General features: G+C 43.3%; 1 pseudogene; it reads right to left on the minus strand.

The window, feature by feature from the left end:
* Positions 1-6,058: 6,058 nt before the first annotated feature.
* Positions 6,059-19,596, minus strand: LOC129685470 (N-lysine methyltransferase KMT5A-like; annotated as a pseudogene).
* Positions 19,597-19,743: the final 147 nt, after the last annotated feature.

The raw sequence follows: 19,743 nt of genomic DNA on the forward strand, positions 1-19,743 counted from the left end.
TGTTGTTTTGTACTTTTGTTACTCTTGGTCCCCACAGGGAGCAGTCCATATTTGGTCTTTGTCTCAGTATGTTGGCAGTGCTCTGGAGCTCTATAGAAAAGTGTGATTCTGGCATAGGCCGATCCCAGCACCTGTGGTGCATCCTGATGGGGGCATTTGGGTAAAGCTGATCTGGATGAACTGAGTAGACCTGATGGAGGATGTTTGTATTGAATTGAATCTTGCTTTCCTGTTTGTGGTGATCATTGTTTGATCATTGTTGTATCCAGGGTCATCTAGGAGATGACCTGGTCATGTATAGGAAGGCGTTTTAGATTGGATTAACAAAGGCGGGAAGATCCACCTTAACTGTGGGTGCAGCATTCTGCGGGCTGGAGCCCTGGGGTGAATAAAAAGGAGAAAGGAGTTCAGCAAAAGCATTCCTCTTTCTCTGTTTCCAGATTGCTGGTGCGATGTGGCCAACTACCACATGCTCCTGCCATCACGCCTTCCCCTCCGTGATGGGGTCTATCCTTTCTTAAACTGTCAGCCGGGATAAACCTACCCTCCCCTGTCATTTCTTCTTGTCAGGTTACAGCCATGAGAAAAGAAACTGAAATAGAGCTCTTTCTTAAAAGCCCTGTCATAGCAAGTCAGTGGCTGTCATGTCATTCAAGTTTCTATGAGAAGGATAAGGAGAGAACAGAATGAGCAAGCCAACAGGGTCTCCTTGTCAACAGGAAGATTACTGACAAATATCAAAGACAAGACCAGCATCAAGAATGATCAGCAATATCTTCAACAAGAAAGATAACAGGAGAATGGGGAGATCTGGAAGAAATGAAGACAGAACTGGCTTTTCATTCATCTACACGCTAGAACAATCCAGGCCTAATACCATCAGGTATTTTGCCTTAACAACAGACTACTTTGCCTAGCAACAAATTATGGTCCAGAATAAAAGGGAAACCCAGAAATAGGAAATGAAATAGCATTTCCCCTAGAATCCCAGAATCTAGCACCTGTAGACACACAGCATGATGTAGGAAAGGATGTCTTTGAGAGATGGACTGACTAACTCTGTGCAGCCTTGGTCAGGTTATTTTCACTCACAAGGCCACAGCTCTCTCACCTCTAACAAGCAGCAACAGAACTAGCAAGTAACCAACAGTCTCTTTTTGCTTCTTTTTCCTCCTCCACCTCTCCTCCTCCTTCTAATTTCCATGTGTCACTGGCTGAGTATGTTAAAACCCAGGAATGATGGAGAGTATCAGGCCAGGTCAACTGACAGAAGTTACTAATGAGAGCTCTGAGCACAGCAGGAACCCTGTGGAAGCAGCTAGTTTCTTCTAGTTGTTTGATCACAGTTAAATTTATAGACCCTGAGGTAAAAGAGAGGATAAAACAGACGAATAAAACTTGCTAAAACAAACAAGGAAAGGAAGCAGGGGTTTGGAGACGTGAGTTCAGAAAATAAGCTCAGATGCATTCACTGCAATAAATCCCACAAGAGAGACTGGGGAGAAGCCTCCACGCACAGCTGTTTGGGAAGCTAGGTTTGGCATGCGGAGAGAGAAATGGTAGGTGGGAGGTATATCTTCAATGAACTTTCTCACTGACTCCCCAGGCAAGCTGGTGACCGGGTTATAGAGACAGGAGGGCAAATAATGTTTCAAGGAGTTCTTTCTCAACCTAGAGAGTAAGCAGTGTGCTCCGTCACAGGACAGGCAAGAGCAAGACTCCTCGAGCAGCGGGGCACACTGACTCACCCACTTGGTGCCTTTGAATCAGACTGCCAAGGTCCTACCCACTACACATGGGCAGTGAAGGTGGTCTAAGGCAAATGGAACTAAAAAGTGAGTTCCTCAGCCACACTAGACACATTTGAAGTGCTAGGAATTCATAAGAACACAAGTATGCACACACAGTAAGACTAATATTTGAAAAACAACAACTACTTCTTTTTAAAATGCCAGGGCTGGAGAGGTGGCTCAGTGATTAAGAGCACTGACTGCCCTTGCAGAGACCTAAATTCAATTCTCAGCACCCACATGGCAGCTCACAACTATCTGTAACTCTAGTTCCAGGAGATATGACAAACTCTCCCAGCAGCTTCCAGAAGTAGAATACCTCTGCTGTAGAAAGACCCACTGGGCAGCTCTGCCTGCTGGATGTTTTCCTAGATCTGAGGGCTTGCTGGGGCTTGCTGACCACCAACCTAACCTAAAAATGGCAAGGCTCGGGTTTAGTGAGGTACCTTCCCTGCGTATCTTCAGACCCCGAACACACATGTTTGCACACACAAACATGTGCACCCGTAGGCGCACACACACTCAGGGATCATGGTTATGTATGGTCAGGTACTCTGGCCCTTTGCTATGTGGTTTACCACTGAGGGTTTCCCCTTCACTATTTTCTCCTTCTCCCTTCCATGCTCTCCACCCCCCACCGAGCTGTAATAGTTATTTTCCCAGCTGCAGCAGTGCATGACAGGAACCTCCAGGCTCATATTTCAGGTGCATTTTCTTTTAAAAATAGAATACTCCAGGTTGTGACTCCACCTCCGCTGTCCCTGTCTGCTTACCAGGTTTGAAATACTAAGCCCAAGGAATTTCCCCAGGAAGGGAGTAGGCTGAGGAGCTGGAGTTCAAAAGAGGAGGAAGATTCATCTGAGGTTTATGTTGGCTCTCAAATGAGCCAGCAATCATGCACGGGTGCCCTCTTTCATGACAGGACAAATAGCATTCCATGTGGGGTAGGGAGTTGCTTGTAGCCCACATCTGTGTACCATGCACATTGAGAAGCAAAGCCTTGTATAGTTCCAGATGGAAGGAGACAGACAGAGAGCAAGAAAGAGAGACAGAGAGACAGAGAAACAGAGACAGAGACAGAGCACTCTGATTCAGTCTCAGTGGCCACAAAGGGTGTCATTCTGCATCATTCTACAAAGGGCAATTAATTTGGGAATTGGGGCAATAGGAAGATGTGGGACTTTCACTAACTGACCCCCCTCTTCAACCTGTGGAGCTGTATAGTGGAGACACTTGTTTGAGCTAAACCATCCGTAGAGCTTTTCATAATGCTCTACGAAAGTCTGGAGAAGCTCTTTGGATTTCACCTGAGTTCAGATGTGTTAACCACATTTATTTGGAATTTCTTTATGATTGGAGGGAGACATTAAAGAGAATGTCGGTAATGCCCTTCATACATGTTAGACACAGGTTTCCTGAAATTTGAGACTGAAGGAGACCTTAGGTTGACAAACAAGATTAGTAAGCAAGAAGATGAAAGATCTCTACAATGAAAACTGAAAACATTATCCCTGCTCACTTCACGTCACATCTCTGCTTTTTGTTTTGCCATGATGTGACCCTCCTCTCTGACACCCCAGCTGCCATGAACTGAGGTGCTCCACAGTGCCTTCACCCCACAATGGACAGAAATTATGAGCAAGCGTAAGGCCTTCCTTGCTTACATTGCCCTGTCATGTACTGTGGGCACAACAAGAAATGGTTAATACTGTCCCTGCATTATAGTGCAGAGCCTACCAGTGGCCCAACTCCAGCCAGATCACTGGGGGTCTTGCTAGTACATGAGACATGTTGAGTTGCACCATGAACCCTGCAAAGGGACCCAGCCCAGCTCTCTGAGCTCCTCCTCACCTTTTACTGTCAAGCATTAGCTCTGTCCCCTTGTGTCTCCACCCGTGTGATTTAAATACAAAGTTTCTTCCTATGTTCCTATATGAAAAGAGGACAAAAACCAGTTTCGGGTCCCAGAGGAGCCCTCCACCTCCTGACAAGTTTCCATTTTTAAAATCAGCCTAAAATGCTAGACATTTGCTCTAATAAATCAGGCACAGGAGTCCCAAGAACTGTCTCCAGGGGCCGGTTTTCAGGCCACGTACTGTGCTTACCCTAGAAAACAGAAGAGGTTGTGCTGAGGACGCACTCTGGGCTGCGGCTGAGGGCTCGCTCGAACAAGTCCCCTGCTGTAAATGCAGTCTGTGTTTAGACACGTACTCCTGTTTCTCTTTGGATTTCATCACCACTTAGGTCAATGCCAAGGGGACTCTGTGGTCCACAAGACCTTGATGGTTTTCTCACTCAAACCCTTCAATGTGGTTTGTGATGTCCCTTGGACAGTATGGAGTTATAAAGGTATTTACCTTAAAACCTTACACAGTGCACAGTGGTTCCAAACTGCTTTGGTTTTTACCAGGTCCTTAGACTTCCAGCAGCAGCACAGATCTAGAAAAAAGACAGTGGTATCAGGCAGGCCAGAGGGTGGGTTCAAGTCCTGGCTCTGGCATTTACTATCTGTGTGGCTTTGGATGTGTTGTTTCATGTTGTTTAAGCCCCACAGTCCTACTGTGAGGGATAGTAGTAGTGAAAAATGGAGGGTTTGTTATCCAAGGGGAATGCCAAGATGGATTAGCTTTTTGAGTAAAAGATGTGTTAGATGAGTTATTAATATCCCAGACACTCAGCAGTACAGCAAGAGCTCTGAGGAAAGTTTAGGCACCGACTTCACAATAGACAGCAGCATGGTGGGGGCTCTGAGAGTTCAAGCCCATGAGGCACAGGGGATCTTTTCTTGTAGGTCTGAGAGGAAAGAGGAGGTTTCATGTAGTCAGGCTGGCTCTGATTCCACTATGGGAGCCAGGACAGGGGGAGAAGGAGTCTTATATTGCCAGAAAGGATTCCAGGAAGTAAGGAGGGACACTCCAGTTGTGGTGTACTTACTATCCAAGAGATGAGATGAGTGTGGGGGGAGGGTGGTAGCCTTATGATGTCCTAGAATTTGGCAAATTGAGGTCTAGAAACTTTCTTGGGGGAGTGAAAATGGCACTTTCCATTCTTCTGGAATCCAGGCACCTCAGGAGTCTGTTAGGGGCTTAAAGATTCAGAGATTCTCTAAAGCTTGCAATTTGCTTTCCAGAAAGAGAGAGAGAGAGAGAGAGAAATTACCATAGGTAAATGTGGCCTGAGTAGAAACAGTCCGATCTGGATCCTAACAAATGGTGCAGGCTACATTGGTAGCTTTGCTCTAAGACTACAACCACCCACAGATACCAAAATACAAATCATCTAGTGTCCCACATAAACGCGGTGCAATGCCTACACATGCTCCGTCCTTCTGAGAACTGAAAACTATACAGGTTACTTAAAGTTCCGGATGTAATATATGTACAGTAAGACTGCTGCAATGAAATACACATAACAAAACGTGGACATGTTCAGTTCATGCAAATTTTGTTTTATTTTCCATGACAGGGTTCCTCTTTGTAGTCATGGCTGTGCCGGAACTCAGAGATCTACCTGTTTCTTTCTTTCACGTGCTGGGGTTAAAACCATGAGCCACCACTTCCAGGTTAAATGTGTAGCCCAGGCTGTCCTTGAACTCATGAGCCCCCTGCTTCTGCTGTCTTCAGCAAATTCCCCCAGCGTATGCCACAACAACTGGCAGCAACTTTTTTTTGTAGAATATTTTTCCTCTATTTTAACCTTGATTTTAAATAAACTATCTGAAGCATTTATCATATAAAAATAACATGGCATACATAAAATGTTCTGTGACTATCAGCCATTATTATCAATAAATGTGTCTGTTCCAATAAAAATCATGGAAGACTCAACACTAAAAGCTTATTTTGTAAGGATGTGGATATAGCTCAGTGGTCAGTACTTACTGATCAGAGACAAGGCCTTCTGTTCAGCCTCCAGTACTGCCAAAACAAAACCTGAAGTTCATTTGGTGTGTTCATTAATTGGTGAGGGCAATTTCCTGAGCTGACTCTGGAATCCAAAGATGCAAATCTCCCTGGAAGTCACAGTAATCTGGTAGCCACTGAGGTTCTGTGAGTGCCTCACTGAAGCTCAGCACTGCAGAAAGACCTTACCATTTTTTCTGTGATTAAAACTGTGCTCATTGTTAATAAGACATTGTTTGGAAATAGCTACAGTCGTGTTGTTTTTAGGTGTACTTTTTTGTCTAGTAAGTGTTCTATTGCTGTGAAGAGAACAGGACCATGGTAACTCTTATAAAACATGTATGTAATTGGGGCTGGCTTACAGTTTCAGAGGTTTAGTCCATAGTCTTTATGGCGAGGTACATGGCAGTTCGCAGGCTCGCATTGTCGTTCTTCATCTGGATCTACAGGCAATAAAGAGAGGGACACTGGGCTTGGGATGGGTTTTATTAAGCACCCCCATCAGTGACACACTTCCTCCAACAAAGCTCTACCCCCTAATCTCTTCAAATAATGCCACTTCCACATAACCCTATGAGGGTCATTTTTACTCAAACTACTGCAATCCACTCCCTGACCCCCATGGGCCTGGAGCCGTATCATAATGCAAGGCGCATTTAGTCTAACTTCAAAAGTCCCCATAGTCTATAACAGTCTCAACAAAGTTCAAAGTCTTCCCTGAGATTCATGGCAATCTCTTAACTGTAACCCCCTGTAAAATCAAAATAAAAAAGCAGATCACATGCTTCCAACATACAAGAGCATTGAATACACATTACCATTCTAAAAGGGAGAAAGGAAAGCATAGTGAAGAAATACTGGACCAAAGCAAGACCAAAACCCATCTGGGCCAACTCCAAACTCAGCATGTCTGCATCTGATATCAAAGCATTCTTCAGATCTCCAACTCCTTTCAGCTTTGCTGACCGAAACACACTTCTCTCCCTTAGATTGGGTCTACACCCTGTTAGAGGTTCTCCACAACATATATCTCATGACTTGACTCTGGTATCTTCAGCATCTTGGGGTCTCCAAGGCAATCCAAGCTTTATTAACACAGCTTCACTTAGTGGCCTTTCTAGTGCCTTATGCAGAAACAGCTCTGACACATGCCTGGCCTCAGCAGCTTTCCATAGCCTAGGAAGGAGATTCTACAACTCCTTTCTTTTGGCCTTGGTTCTAAAAGCCAAACCCAGGTGGCCAAAGCTGCCATGTTTTTCTGCTTTTTGGAGCTAGAACTTGGCCCCTTCATTCAAATACATTTCCATCATCTTTCTGTTTTCTATGATTTCCTACACTACTTTTCTCCAATTCCTTTTCTTAAGTTGGAAGCTTAGCTGGGTGGAGTCTTGCCTGAGGTTACCACTTACTTTATTCTATTTAGCATCAGGCTTTTCTTTAAACTTTTTATCTCCTTGATCACAGCACTTAGCTCCATTCTACTTCCTGATACTCCTTTTCTCAAATTGAACTTGTATGTTCTTTTCTCGGCTTGTTCCTTTTCATTACAGATCAGCATAAGACCAAACACTAATAACCACATGGCACATGACGAGGCTGCCTTAATGTAATCTCCTCTACCAATGCCATTAATGTAAATCTCTTCAATTTAGTCTCGGGCATTTTTTGGTGGGGGCCAGAGGACTGGAGCAAAAGCACTCACATTCTTTGCTAAAATATCACAAGAACAGTCTCAGGCAGCTTATTAATATTCTTTCCCTCTGAAACCTCTTGAGCTGGCCTGTCATAATCTACAAATACATTTCTCTCAACAACATTCTCTTCCATGTTCCTTCAAGTGAGGACCAGTAAGTCCCATATAAAGTGTTCAGTTGCCTTCCTAACCAAGTCCACATTCTGCCAACAAACAGCATGGTCAGGCACTTCATAGTAATACCACTTACCAACTTCTGTCTGACTGTCCTATTACTGTGAAGGGACGGAATGATAATGGCAAGAATTACAGAAGAAGGCAGTGAACTGGGGCTTGCTTACAGAGGTTGGGCCATTACCCTCATGGTGCGGAGCATGGCAGCACACAGGTGGACATGGTAGCTGCTCACAGGTGGACATGGTAGCTGAGAGTTCTACTTCTGGATTCACAGGCAGCAGAAATAAAGAGAGCCTGGGCTTGGAATAGGGTTCTGAAACCTTCAAGCCCAACCCCCAGTGACACCCTTCTTCCAACAAGGCCACACCTCCTAATTCTTTCAAATAGTGTCACTCTCTATGAGCCTATGAGGGACATTTTCATTTAAACCTCCACACTTTTTTATAATATGAAGTATATGTTCAAAGTTTATTTTGTAACGTTAATTATTTTCTGTGAGTTAGCTATAGGGACCACATAAGGTTGACTTGCATACTGTTTACCTCTTTACTAACCTGTCTCACTTAGAACTCCTGGACAGTATACCAAGCTTTACCACTTCATTAAAATGCACTGACTTCATAATTTAAATATATATGTGTGTGTGTGTGTGTGTGTGTGCATATATATACACATATAGAGTTTTCTCATGATCTCTAAATGAATTCCGCGATTCTGACACACACCTGCTTAGTTCTGCTGTATAAGGACAGACTGAGAAAGTTTCATTGGGTGCACAGATGTCTTTGTATTCTGGACTACTTTCTTAGATTATGTAGTAACAACAATAAAAATTGTCTTGGCCTCTGTGGTGGTTTGAATGAGAATGGCCCCTAGGCTCAAAAATGTAAATACTTGATCACCAGAAATGATACTATTTGAAATGATTAGGAGGTTTGGCCTTGTTGAAGAGAAGTGTGTCACTGGGAATGGGCTTTGAGTTTTCAAAAACCCACTTCAAACCCAAAATTTTTCTCTTCCTGCTATCTGAGTATCTGGATGTAGAAATTTCAGCTGCTTCTCCAACACCATGTCTACCTGCATGCTAACATGCTTCCTGCCATGAAAATAATAGACTAAACCTCTGAAACCGTAAGCAAGTCCCAACTAAATGCTTTCCTTTATAAAAGTTGCCATGGTCATGGTGTCTCTTCACAGTGATAGAATACTAAAACAACAACAGCCAAAAGAAAAAAGAAAAAAAAAAAAAAAAAAAACAGCCTCTAAAATCGAAGGCTTAATTCTTGCTCATTTTACAGGCAAACTAATTGGCAGTGATTTTGGTCTTCATCCTGGGATCAAGCCCTTCTGGGTAACATTGGTGCTGAGGAAGAAGAAGACAGCAATATATCCACAGAAAGTCATGCCCATGGAATGGAATGATACATTTAGGCAATGGCAGAGCCACACAATAGCCGATTCATGCAATGGCACTCTAACACAATGGCAAAAAGACTCACTCATACAATGGCATAGTCACACAATGACAGCTTTACCCAATGGTATATCCACACAATGACAGACCTATACCATGTCACATCTCTAAATGGCAGATGCATGACATGTCACACTTTTACACAATGGAAGGGCCACACAATGAAATGTGTGGATACGCATGATGGCAGTTCCAGTCTGGGACAGAACTTTGTGATGGTTCAGCCACATACATTGGCTCATCAGTGTCTGCCGGGAAAAAGCATACCACATCCCCATTCACATTTCATGAAGCAGACCATGTGGCCAAATGTGACATTAGTGTGGGGAAGTAAATGTAGCCACAGTAGCCACCCAATGCAAGCCGCGCAGTGAGATCGCACACAAACAAGCCTCCCACAAAATGAAGCCAGTGAGAACAAATCCAAAAGGCCTATACTGGGAGGTTAGCTTTGAATCATAGTTCTGTCTGAGATTCCCCTTAGAGGGCTTTCTAAGATTTAAAGAGCACCATAAATGGCTAATGGTGTACACCGTACATTTTAACTGACTCCAGACTGTGGCCCATTTTTTGTGAGACCCATCAACTTTGAATGGTTTTTAAACTTTTTCAGAGTTGGGGGGGGGGGGGAATGACCATCATGTGACAAGACAGTATAGGCTGCAAAGTCTAAGTGACTCATTAGCTCTGTCAACTCTTAGAATAATGTAAAATTAACACTTGGCCTTTCATTTGTCCTGGAAGCAACTTCAGGAGTAATGAATTTAATGAGATTTCTGAGTCAGTGTAAAATTATGTACTTTGTGTTTAGTTTCCATCACATTCCTGTTGTTGCACTTTACCATACTGGATTTTATGCCTCTAAATCCCATGGAAGGAATGTGATAATTTCTTCAATGAAAGAGGCTGAGATATTCCACACTAAGCCCAGTGTTCAATAAAGAGGTCTTCAGTAAATGTTTTTATTCAGTTTGTCTAAGCTATTGGCCTAACTGTGAATCTCAAGGTACATGTTTCCAATTTCATCATAAATCCCCTGCTTTTAAATCAATTCCTCCTCTGAGGTTATCTGGAAAATGCAAATACAAATGTCAATTTCCATTACTGTAAAAATATCCAAGATAATCACTTTATAGAAGGAGAATTTGCTTTTGCTGGTAGATTTTCAGGTTTTATGTCATCACATTACAAAAAAAAAACAAAACAGAACAAAGAACAACATAAAAAAAAGTGCACATGGGAGAAAAACCACTCACCTCACAGCTGAGCCCCACTGACTCCGTCAAGAGTGTCCCCTAGCTCATAGAGACTGAAGAGGCAATCACGGAGCCTCCATGGGTTTGTGCTAGGTCCTGAGCATACATACTGTTGTTGTTTAGCATGGTTTTTTTGTGGAATTTCTAACGGTGGGAGTGGAGGTGTCTCTGACTCCTTTGCTCGCTCTTGGGACCCTATTTCTCCTACTGAGTAGGCTCATTCAGCCTTGATTTGTGTCTCAGCTTATTGTAACTTATTATGCAATGTTCAGTTGATATCCCTGGGGAGGCTGCTCTTTTCTGAAGGTAAACAGTAGAGAAGTGGATCTGGGGGAGAAGGGAGGGCTGAGAAGAGTGGGGGAGGGGAAGGCTGCAACTGGGATGCATGAATAAATGAAAAGAAAATAAAAAGTGTCCCCTAAGAACTGAAACCTCCTACTAGGCCTCACCTTACAACGGCCCTACCACCTCCCAGGAGCTCCACCTGGGAGTGACTCCAAAGATTCAACACCTGGAAGCTACTGTCAGGCTTCCTTCAATATGTTCACACAGATAACAAAGTTACCTTGACTTCACTGCATTTCTGAAATTCACAGGAAGCATCAAGAAGACTCAAAAGGTGCATGTTGTGGTTGGAATCTCAAGCATTCTCCACGGGGTCATACAGCTGTCACTTGGTCCCTGGGACTGGTGCTGTTTTGGAAGGGTGTGGAAGCATTAGGAGGATAGCCTTGCCGGAGGAAGCGCAGCACCAAGAGTGGGACTCAAGGTCTGACAGCCTGGCCCACTTCCCACACGTGCCCTGCTTCCTGACCTCGGACACAGTGTCACCAGCTACCTCAAGCTCTGTCCTGCCTCTCTCTTAAGCGTTTCTTGCCAGATATTTGTTCGTAGCAACAAAAGTAATACAGTGAACACTCACACACATTTAAAATGAAGTAGAAAAGGTTACTACCCAAAACTGGAATTATGAAGGACATCTTTTCCTAAAACAGAAAATTTACCCGAACAGACTAGTGTAAATGCTGAGGTAATTTCCAGGTCATGGGGTGGGGAAGAAATGGTTAAATGCAAAGAAACAATGAAGGGGATTTCTTTGGGTGATAATGCTGTTCTTTGGGGCACAAGAGGGATCAGACCCCCTGGAGCTGGAATTCAGGAAGTTGTGAGCTACCCGGTGTGGGTGTTGAGAATCAAATCCAAGTCCCCAGGAAGAGCAGGACACATTCATATCCACTGAGCCATTGTCTCTCCAGCCCTTACAGTGGTCTCTCTTATCAAAGGTCTACCCATAGTTCTTGATGAGTGAAAGTTCTGGGGGAGTTCCTGTCTTCCCTATGAGATACTCAAAGCATTACCACCTGTGGGGCCACATGAGGCCACCCTGAGATTCCAACTTAACTGCTTTCCCATCCAGGAAGCTTGGTTTTCTGAGAGATCACCTTCGCCAGCCATAACCAGTCAATTTAATACAACACAAAAGTCACATTGTAATGGGAGAGAACACTGTTATTAATGATATCAACTCATCAAATAGTCCTCTTCCTCCTTTCTTTCTGTTCTGTTAGGTTTTACTAGAAGTCAAATTACATATCTCAAGGTTTGCTAAATGCTGACATGCCTGCTACTTTCTAAAGCGAATGTGGGGCACACCTGTAATCGTACCACTCATAAATGGAGGCAGGTGGGATCGCAAGCTTGAGGTGAGGCCGGCCTAGGCTACAAGATTAGACCCTGTCGCAAAAAAAAAAAAAAAAAAATAGATAACTTCCAGTATATTGGCAAATGCTCATGTGTGCACATAACTCCACTTCAATTTCTACAGAGTAGACAATGCACACTGCTGTTCGTTTTATGTTCTGAGCAAACACAGAGGAAGGAAAAACAGGAATTCTGTTTTATGCTACCATTTTACAAACTTCAAAGCCAGATTTCTTCCATACTAGCATATAGCTAGATAAACCCTGCTTCCTTTTGAGATGAAAGGAATTGAGGCCATGCCCAGTTCTCCTTTTGTGGTGCTTCACCTGGCCTGTAATAAGGGTACCTTCCTTGGTGGCAGAGTTGGAACTGTTCTTTCTGTCTTCAGCATGTTTAATCTTTTAAATACAAAGACGTGACCATTCCAGCATGGCTTTGAATGACCTACTCCAGGAGTTAAGCTAGGATTGGAGGCATCAAAGGCCAATTCCTCACCCCTTTCCAGCAAGAATCCATCCCCAAAATAAGGTCCAATGGGAGGATGAGTTAGAAAATGGAGGTTACAAAGGAATGGAGGAATGGGTAGCTGAGATGTCCCAAGACAGTAATGATTAATTTGAGCTTCTTGTCCTGATGAATCCTGCTTGTTCTAGCAGCACGGGAGCTGTAGTAGAAACTGTAAGTCTATACCTGTGGAGAAAGATGTTTTTTAATGTTTTCTCACTATTCTGAGATACATTTCACTCTTCTTTCCTTACTTCAGGGCATCTTAAGTTAGCTTGCAGTGTAGCTTGTTCTGGAAGCTTGAAACTTTGCCAGATGACTTTGAGAGATGTCTCAACCATTGCCTCTGCGCTCTCATTCTCTTCATTGACCTAGCTTCACACAGGGAGATCAGGAATGCTTACACATCAGTATTAGAGACAGAGAGAGAGAGAGAGAGCGTGCCCTGCACTGCTCCACCATCCCATTCTTGTATCTCCTTCTTTGGGTCTTATTGAACAGATGCAGCTTTCTTATTGTACTTAAACAGAGCTAGCCCAGAGAAATTCTACATAAAACTAAAGGTTTTCATTGATTGTTCAAAGCCAACTCCTACCCATCCTAGTGCAACCCACACTTGGTAGCACATGAAGTACTCTTTTAAATTTAATGTTGGTATTTAAGATCTTAAGAATGGGCTAGACATAACATAAGCTTTTTTTTTTTTTAATGGGAAGAATTCCTTTTGGGGAACCACATATTAAAATGAGAATGAGGTCTTTGATTGGGCTCAGTACTGGTGGAACTGAACAAAAACTAGAGCTGGAGGTTGAGCTGAGATCTTTCAGACAGTTCAGCTCTATGGATATGGGTCCAACAGGGAAGGAAGCTTTGATTCCTGCTTTCTGCTGATTCAGAGTCTGGGGCTCCAGAGAGCAGCTTTAGACAAGTCAGGAAGATCTTATCATACCTTGGAAAAGCTTATTGTTGCCATGGTCCTGTTTCCTTAAAGCTGTATATATAAATTACAGCTCCTGATGGCTCATCTTACATCCAAAGCCCATTCCTTAGAAGGATTTTATGACCTTTTGTAATAGCTCCAAGATTGACAGCAGGCTCTGTACCCAAAGGAACCCCAGTTTCATAGAAAAATTTAATTTCTCTGTGACCCTGTGCCATTTACTGTTCCTGTCCTCCAAAGATCTAAATTGATGTGGGACCTATGCCACTTATCATTGCCTGCTGATAAAACATCACACTAAAGTCCCCCTGGGTGAGCCAGAACTTTCTTCAGTTCAGTATTTCACATGCTTTATTGATTCCAGTTTTACTAAACTATTGGCCACTACTATGGCCTTTAAGGCCTTAACAGGGGGGAATGTCTGAGGAGGGGTGGTTTTGGTGCTCATTACATGACTGAGTTACAGGGAGGCTGAATCACAAATAATGATGCATTTTCTGTAAGATACAAAGTTGTGTGCACACACAATGAGGAAGATGTTTATTATATTCTCTAAACTTATTTTTTTATTTTTATCTTCTTTATTTATTAAACTTTGAAATAGATACAATTCCCCCAGCACATTTTATTTTCTTTTTGCATTCTCTTGACATGTCTATGTTTTCATTTTGCTGTATGTTGCTTTGGTTTAAAGACATCTAATTTTTTTTCAGAGATCAAATTAGAATTCTTTATTTATTTTTGAAAATGAAAGGGAATTCCAACATCATGTATGCTTTCTGAGATGTAAATAATATCTCCAATGAAAATAAGATTGCAAAAAAGCACTTATAACAAATCAACTTGTGGCAAACACTAGCAACTTTTTATGGGCGGTTGATATTTATCTGCATCAATAAATATCCAAGTGAATGATCAAACAAGGTAAACTAGTGACCACAAATGCAATTATAAGAGCATCTAAATTATATTGACTGGGTACAAAAATAACAGTAAAAATAGGAAATAAAACACAAAATGTCAACTTTGACACAGGGAATAGAATATTTACTTTATAAAACCTAGAAAGACGTCTAATTTTAATAAATCCTTAATGCTTCTATATTTGATCATTAATTAATATCTCTCATTGCCCACTAAATACTTTCACTGAATTTATACAGCCTAAAAATCTCATGGGTAAATAATACAGCAGCTATCATACATAAAGAGAACAATATTTTTTCTGAATTACTATAGACAACAGACGAGAAGTATATAAAAATATTAAGAATTGTTAATTTACTAAAGTCAGAAAATGAGAAAATACCAAGGAAACAAACTTTTTAGCTTTTTATTGGTTCTTTGTGAATTTCACACCATATACCCAAACCTACTCCTCTCCCCATCCCTTCATATCTGCCCTCCAGCCTTGCACCCCCCAAAAAAGAAAATAAAGAAAAGTAAAAAGAAAAGGAAAAAATCTCGTTGTGGAAGCCCCACAGTGGAAATTCCACAGTGTGTCCCACGGCACGCCTTCTATCCACACATCTTTACTTGCAAATGTTCACTGCAGTGAGCCATTGTTCTGGGTCAAGGCCCCCGGTTTCTGCTGCGCGGTCAGTACTGGAGCATCACGGGAACTTCTCTGAGATATCCTGCTGTTGTTCTGTGCTTTGGATCTGCAGGACCAGCCCCTTCACGCACTCCAGCAGTTCATAGATGGGATAGTTGGGGTGGGCCAACTCAAAGCCTTGGATCTGGGCCTAGGTGGTAGCTGAACTGGTCAGCCAGCCACATCACCAGGGCCAGATCTCCAGCACTGCCTGGCTAGCTCACCCAGTGCTGCAGCCAGCAAGAGGCAAGATCCTGCTCTCAAGCCTTGAGGGCCAGGCCAGCGACTCACTCCCACCCATGCCACCAGAGCCAGCTTTACTGTTCTGCCTAATTGAGGTGTGGGGCAGGACCAGCTCTCCTACCACAGCACACCTGTGGTAAGGGGCCTGGTGGGAGATGAGAGCAGTGAATTGCTCAGCACTTCCTAATGGCTGCACTGAAATAATACTCTTTAAACAAACTGTTCTAGGTGGCAATTATAGCCTAATCCCCAATTATCAATTCACCAGAAAGCTTTTCTTCATCTGTTTCATCATTTATAGAGAAATACATAGTTCCCCAAATGTTATACTTCAGACATTTTATTTTTAACTAGCAATCAAAGTAATAGGTTTAACTACAGAATTTGCCTACACACTTTTTTTCTGTTAACCTACCCTTCACACACTTGCCTTTCCCTCCCACCAGCTCTCTCTACCCTCAGGTCTGGCATGTCCCCAGTACTTCTTGTTTGCATCTTTTGTGATGTATCATCTTACTGGAGACTGCTGCCTTCTCTATGAAATGTGAACAGCTCTGAGAAAGCTGAAAGACAGATCTTGAAAGAATACTAGAAGATAGAAGTGAAGCCAGATCAAAAAGATGAGAGAAATCCAGGCATACACTTAAAATCTCAGCATACAGATGAGAGGACCACTGCAAGGGCAAGGCCAGCCTGGGCTATGGAATGAGTTCTAGGCCAGCCTGGGCTAGAGGGTGACCTCCAGGCCAGCCTGAGCTACAGAGTGTGGCTGTCTCAAAAGAAGAAAGCATAGTTATTACCTAAGGAAGTAGATAATGAACTAATTACTCTTTAAGTTCTTCTTAGTTTTGTTATATTTGTAGAGTAAGCGAAAGAATTTTCTAATTAAATGGGTAACTTTCTTGTTAAGAACCATAATCTGGTGAACCATCAGTATTGTTATGATTTAAAACTTTAGTGCCCCTACACAGGTCTGTGCTTTGAACCTTGTTCCCCAGCTTGTGGGAAGTTTAAGAACCTTTGGGAGGGGGGTCTAGATGAAGAGAGAGATCACTGAGGGTGGGCTCTTGCAGCATAATGTCCCTGGTACTTCCATCCACATTCTTTACTTCCTGGTCCACCAAACTAGCCACCAGCTTCCACTGTGGTTAATAGAACTTCCCATCATGCCTTGCTCACCATGATGGTGGATGCTTCCTGAAACTATAAACCAAAATTAGTCATTTTCCCCATAAGCTGTTCTTTCCAGTGTGTTTACTCACAACAGCACAAGAGTAGCTAATACAGAAAGCCAGTGCCACACAACTGAAATCATGGCTATGACAACTTACTCATGCCCAGACAATTGAAATCATGCCAGGATAACCCAACTATGTGGTGTCTTCAGAACTGCTTCCCATGAGGCATGTGGGAGGGCCTGGTGCTGCCTTTTAGAGAAACCTCAGAGCTTCAAGGGTCATTCTGGCAGATGTTTGAAAGGGGGAAAAATGTTTATAGAAATATGGGTAGTAAAGTCTGCATTTGTGAGGTTTGAGACAGAAATTGGACCACAGGCCATTCAGAATACACCTGACAATGGATCTGTCTATATTCTTCCTCTGTCCTGAAAACTTGAATAAAGATAAATAAAAAAAATAAAGACTAGTCTATTTAGCATAGGAAATTTCCAGATAGTATAGAATTTTTGAATGTAGCATAGCTATTGCGTGTGTGTGTGTGTGTGTGTGTGTGTGTGTGTGTGTTATAATTGTAGGTGCCCATACAGACCAGGAGAAAGTGTCAGACCCCTTGGAGCTGTTTAAGTGGTCGAAAGCCACTCAACATGAGTTTTGGGGACCAGAGTGGAGTTCTTTGGAAGAGGAACGAGTACTCTCAACTACTGAGTTATCTCTCCAACCCTTGCTTACTGTTTTTTGGCAGATTTATAGCAAACAAGAGCCAAAAGCAGATTGAAAAGTATGGAAAGTGTACAGTTTGATAAGAAAAAAGAGTGTCAGGGCAACATTTTCAGTTTCAGACAAGGCTGGTGTAAACAAGAGTAATTGGTGGGGAGATTGGTGCCATTGAAGAGAAACTTGGGCTTTGAACTGGGACAATAAAAATGGCACTAGAGAGCTAGACCTCTCCCATTGGAGTCTTGGGGTATAAAGTGGAAACCCATTGAATAGAATCACTCTACCCAGCAGGGTATCAAAGCAGATGCTGAGACTCAGAGCCAAACTTTGGCCAGAGTGCAGGGAATCTTAGGAAAGAAGAGGGAAATGGAAGACCTAGAGGGGACAGGAGCTCCAGAAGGAGACCAACAGAGCCAGTTGGTCAGTTAGCGGAGGGGCATAGGGAGAGAAGAAGGAGAGATGGTGGGACCAGGAGAAGATGAGAAGGGATATAGCTGGGATACAAAGTGAATAAATTGTAATAAATAATTTTAAAAAAAGAAAAAATAACCCAGGAGGCCACTGCTTGAGCAGGGATGCCGAGGGAATGTTTTCGCCAGTTGAATTTCACAGGCGCTCAGAGGCCACGGTAGCTCTGGACGAAGCAAAGGGAATTGGCTACATCTTCCGCTTTCTGTCAGCAGAGCTTGGCTTTACCCATATGATGCTGGATTTTGTTTTGCTTTGTTTTGTTTTGTTTCTGGCATCCAGAATTCAAAATCCATTGGATGGAAGCTGGAGACAAGGATCAAGGGGAGGGGGGCGGTGCGGGGGATCCACCGAAGTGAGGCAATGAATATCATAGTTGGATTTCCTGCACAAAGAGCCTGAGAAAGACACGCATGCGCCGTGAAGGTGAAGCCCACGCTGCAGTGGAGCCCCCGAGATGCTGGAAAAAACAAAACACAAGACATCTCCTGGACAGACATCCCAACAGACATGTGTGCTAAAAATTACAAGGCCTGGGGTGGAGAGCTGCCAAAGCCTAGCATAATTCACTTCATATCACCCTTGTCCCAAAAGTTGGGCATCAAGTGCAGCGCTGAGCTTGGTTCTTGTTCTGATCTACCCCTTCCGTGTCAGGATCCCACTCCTCCCTCTTACAACGGGAATGTTTACCCTTTACCATATACTGGAGTTACGTAATTTCCTTTTTTATTTCATAGGGTCACACAGCTATGAGTTTGCTTTGATTCTCAAAAGAAACTTTGGACTCCTGAACGATGTCGGAATGAGTAAAACTCCGGCATTTCTCTCTCTCTCTGTGTCTCTCTTTTTATCTTTGGGTTTTATTGCATAAATAATAAATTTTTTAAGTGTAATTTCACCAAATAATGAAAGACTAAGGAAAGCGAGGTTGGAGGGAGATATTTAAAGAGAGGTTCTGGAGGAAAGAAAGTTTGATGCAAAACGAGGGAGAACAGCTGTTAAGGTTGCATCTGAACAGCTTACATTCTAGATGGAGGATTTCCTGAGTTCTTCAGCTAAGAGTAAGTGTGTGCAAAAAAAAAAAAAAAAAAAAAAAAAAAGCATTTCCCTCTGAGGACACTTTGTCCTTGAAGGAAGCAGAGAGGCAGGGGGTCTACATGGTTGATGTCTCAGCCGAGGGTAGGCGTCACGGAGGTCTTGCTTCAGTTGCCATAGCTCCTCCCCAGCTGCGCTGTCTGGGGAGGTGATGAGGATGAGGTGAGACTCGCCAGCCATGTCACGTAGTCTAGGCTGGCAATTCCCATGTTTACTGTGACTGATCAGTCTCCCCAGGCAGTTCATTTCTCGGGTGGCATCCACGCAGGAGGTTTTGCTCAGATACTGGAAATAGTACATGTAGCCGCCGGTGGAGGGGTCTTGTGCGTACAGAGCCTCTGGCTTCTTGGCATCGGTGATCTCAAGGAGGTCCCCAATGGTACTCTACCAGCAAACCTCCGCGGGAGAACTGCTTGGTGGCAGTCACACCCATGCCTTCGCCATCACAGAGATCAATCTCCAAGCCTTCTTCCTTACCGCTCTCCGTCAGCGCGTGTATTTTTTCCTTTCTTCAGACTGCAGCTCACCTTTCTTTGCTCTTCCTGCAATGCCTTCGCACTGGGTAGAAACCTGAGTTTTCTACTCTGCTGAGTTTTCCTTTGAAACTTTTTCCGAGGGGCCCGCTTGCCCTTGAGGGGCTTTTTCGGGGCCTGCTTGGTCAACCACGTCATTAGTACAATCACATGACAGGGGTGGAGTTTTTGGAGGTTCTGTTGCTTCCGATTTTTGGTTTAGAAAAGTCGCCAGGGGACCTCTCCTGGCATCTTCGATTTTCTGTTCATTGGACTTCACAGTGCTTCGGGTGGCATTCCCAGCATTTCTTTTCTCTTCCCGCTCCCTGTAGATTTCAGCTGATAGATTCATTTACCTGAATCTTTGGAGGAGTCTTCTACATCGTTCGTCTGATGAACTTCTGAGTCCACAACTGGGGCGTCCACGACTGGGGAGAACAACATCTCTGATGGCTGCTCCATGGCGATGGGCTGAAACCTCAAAACCAGATCCAAACAA

Source organism: Psammomys obesus, unplaced genomic scaffold (assembly GCF_907164565.1).
Source record: "Psammomys obesus unplaced genomic scaffold, mPsaObe1.curated_primary_1811, whole genome shotgun sequence".
Classification (NCBI taxonomy): domain Eukaryota; kingdom Metazoa; phylum Chordata; class Mammalia; order Rodentia; family Muridae; genus Psammomys; species Psammomys obesus.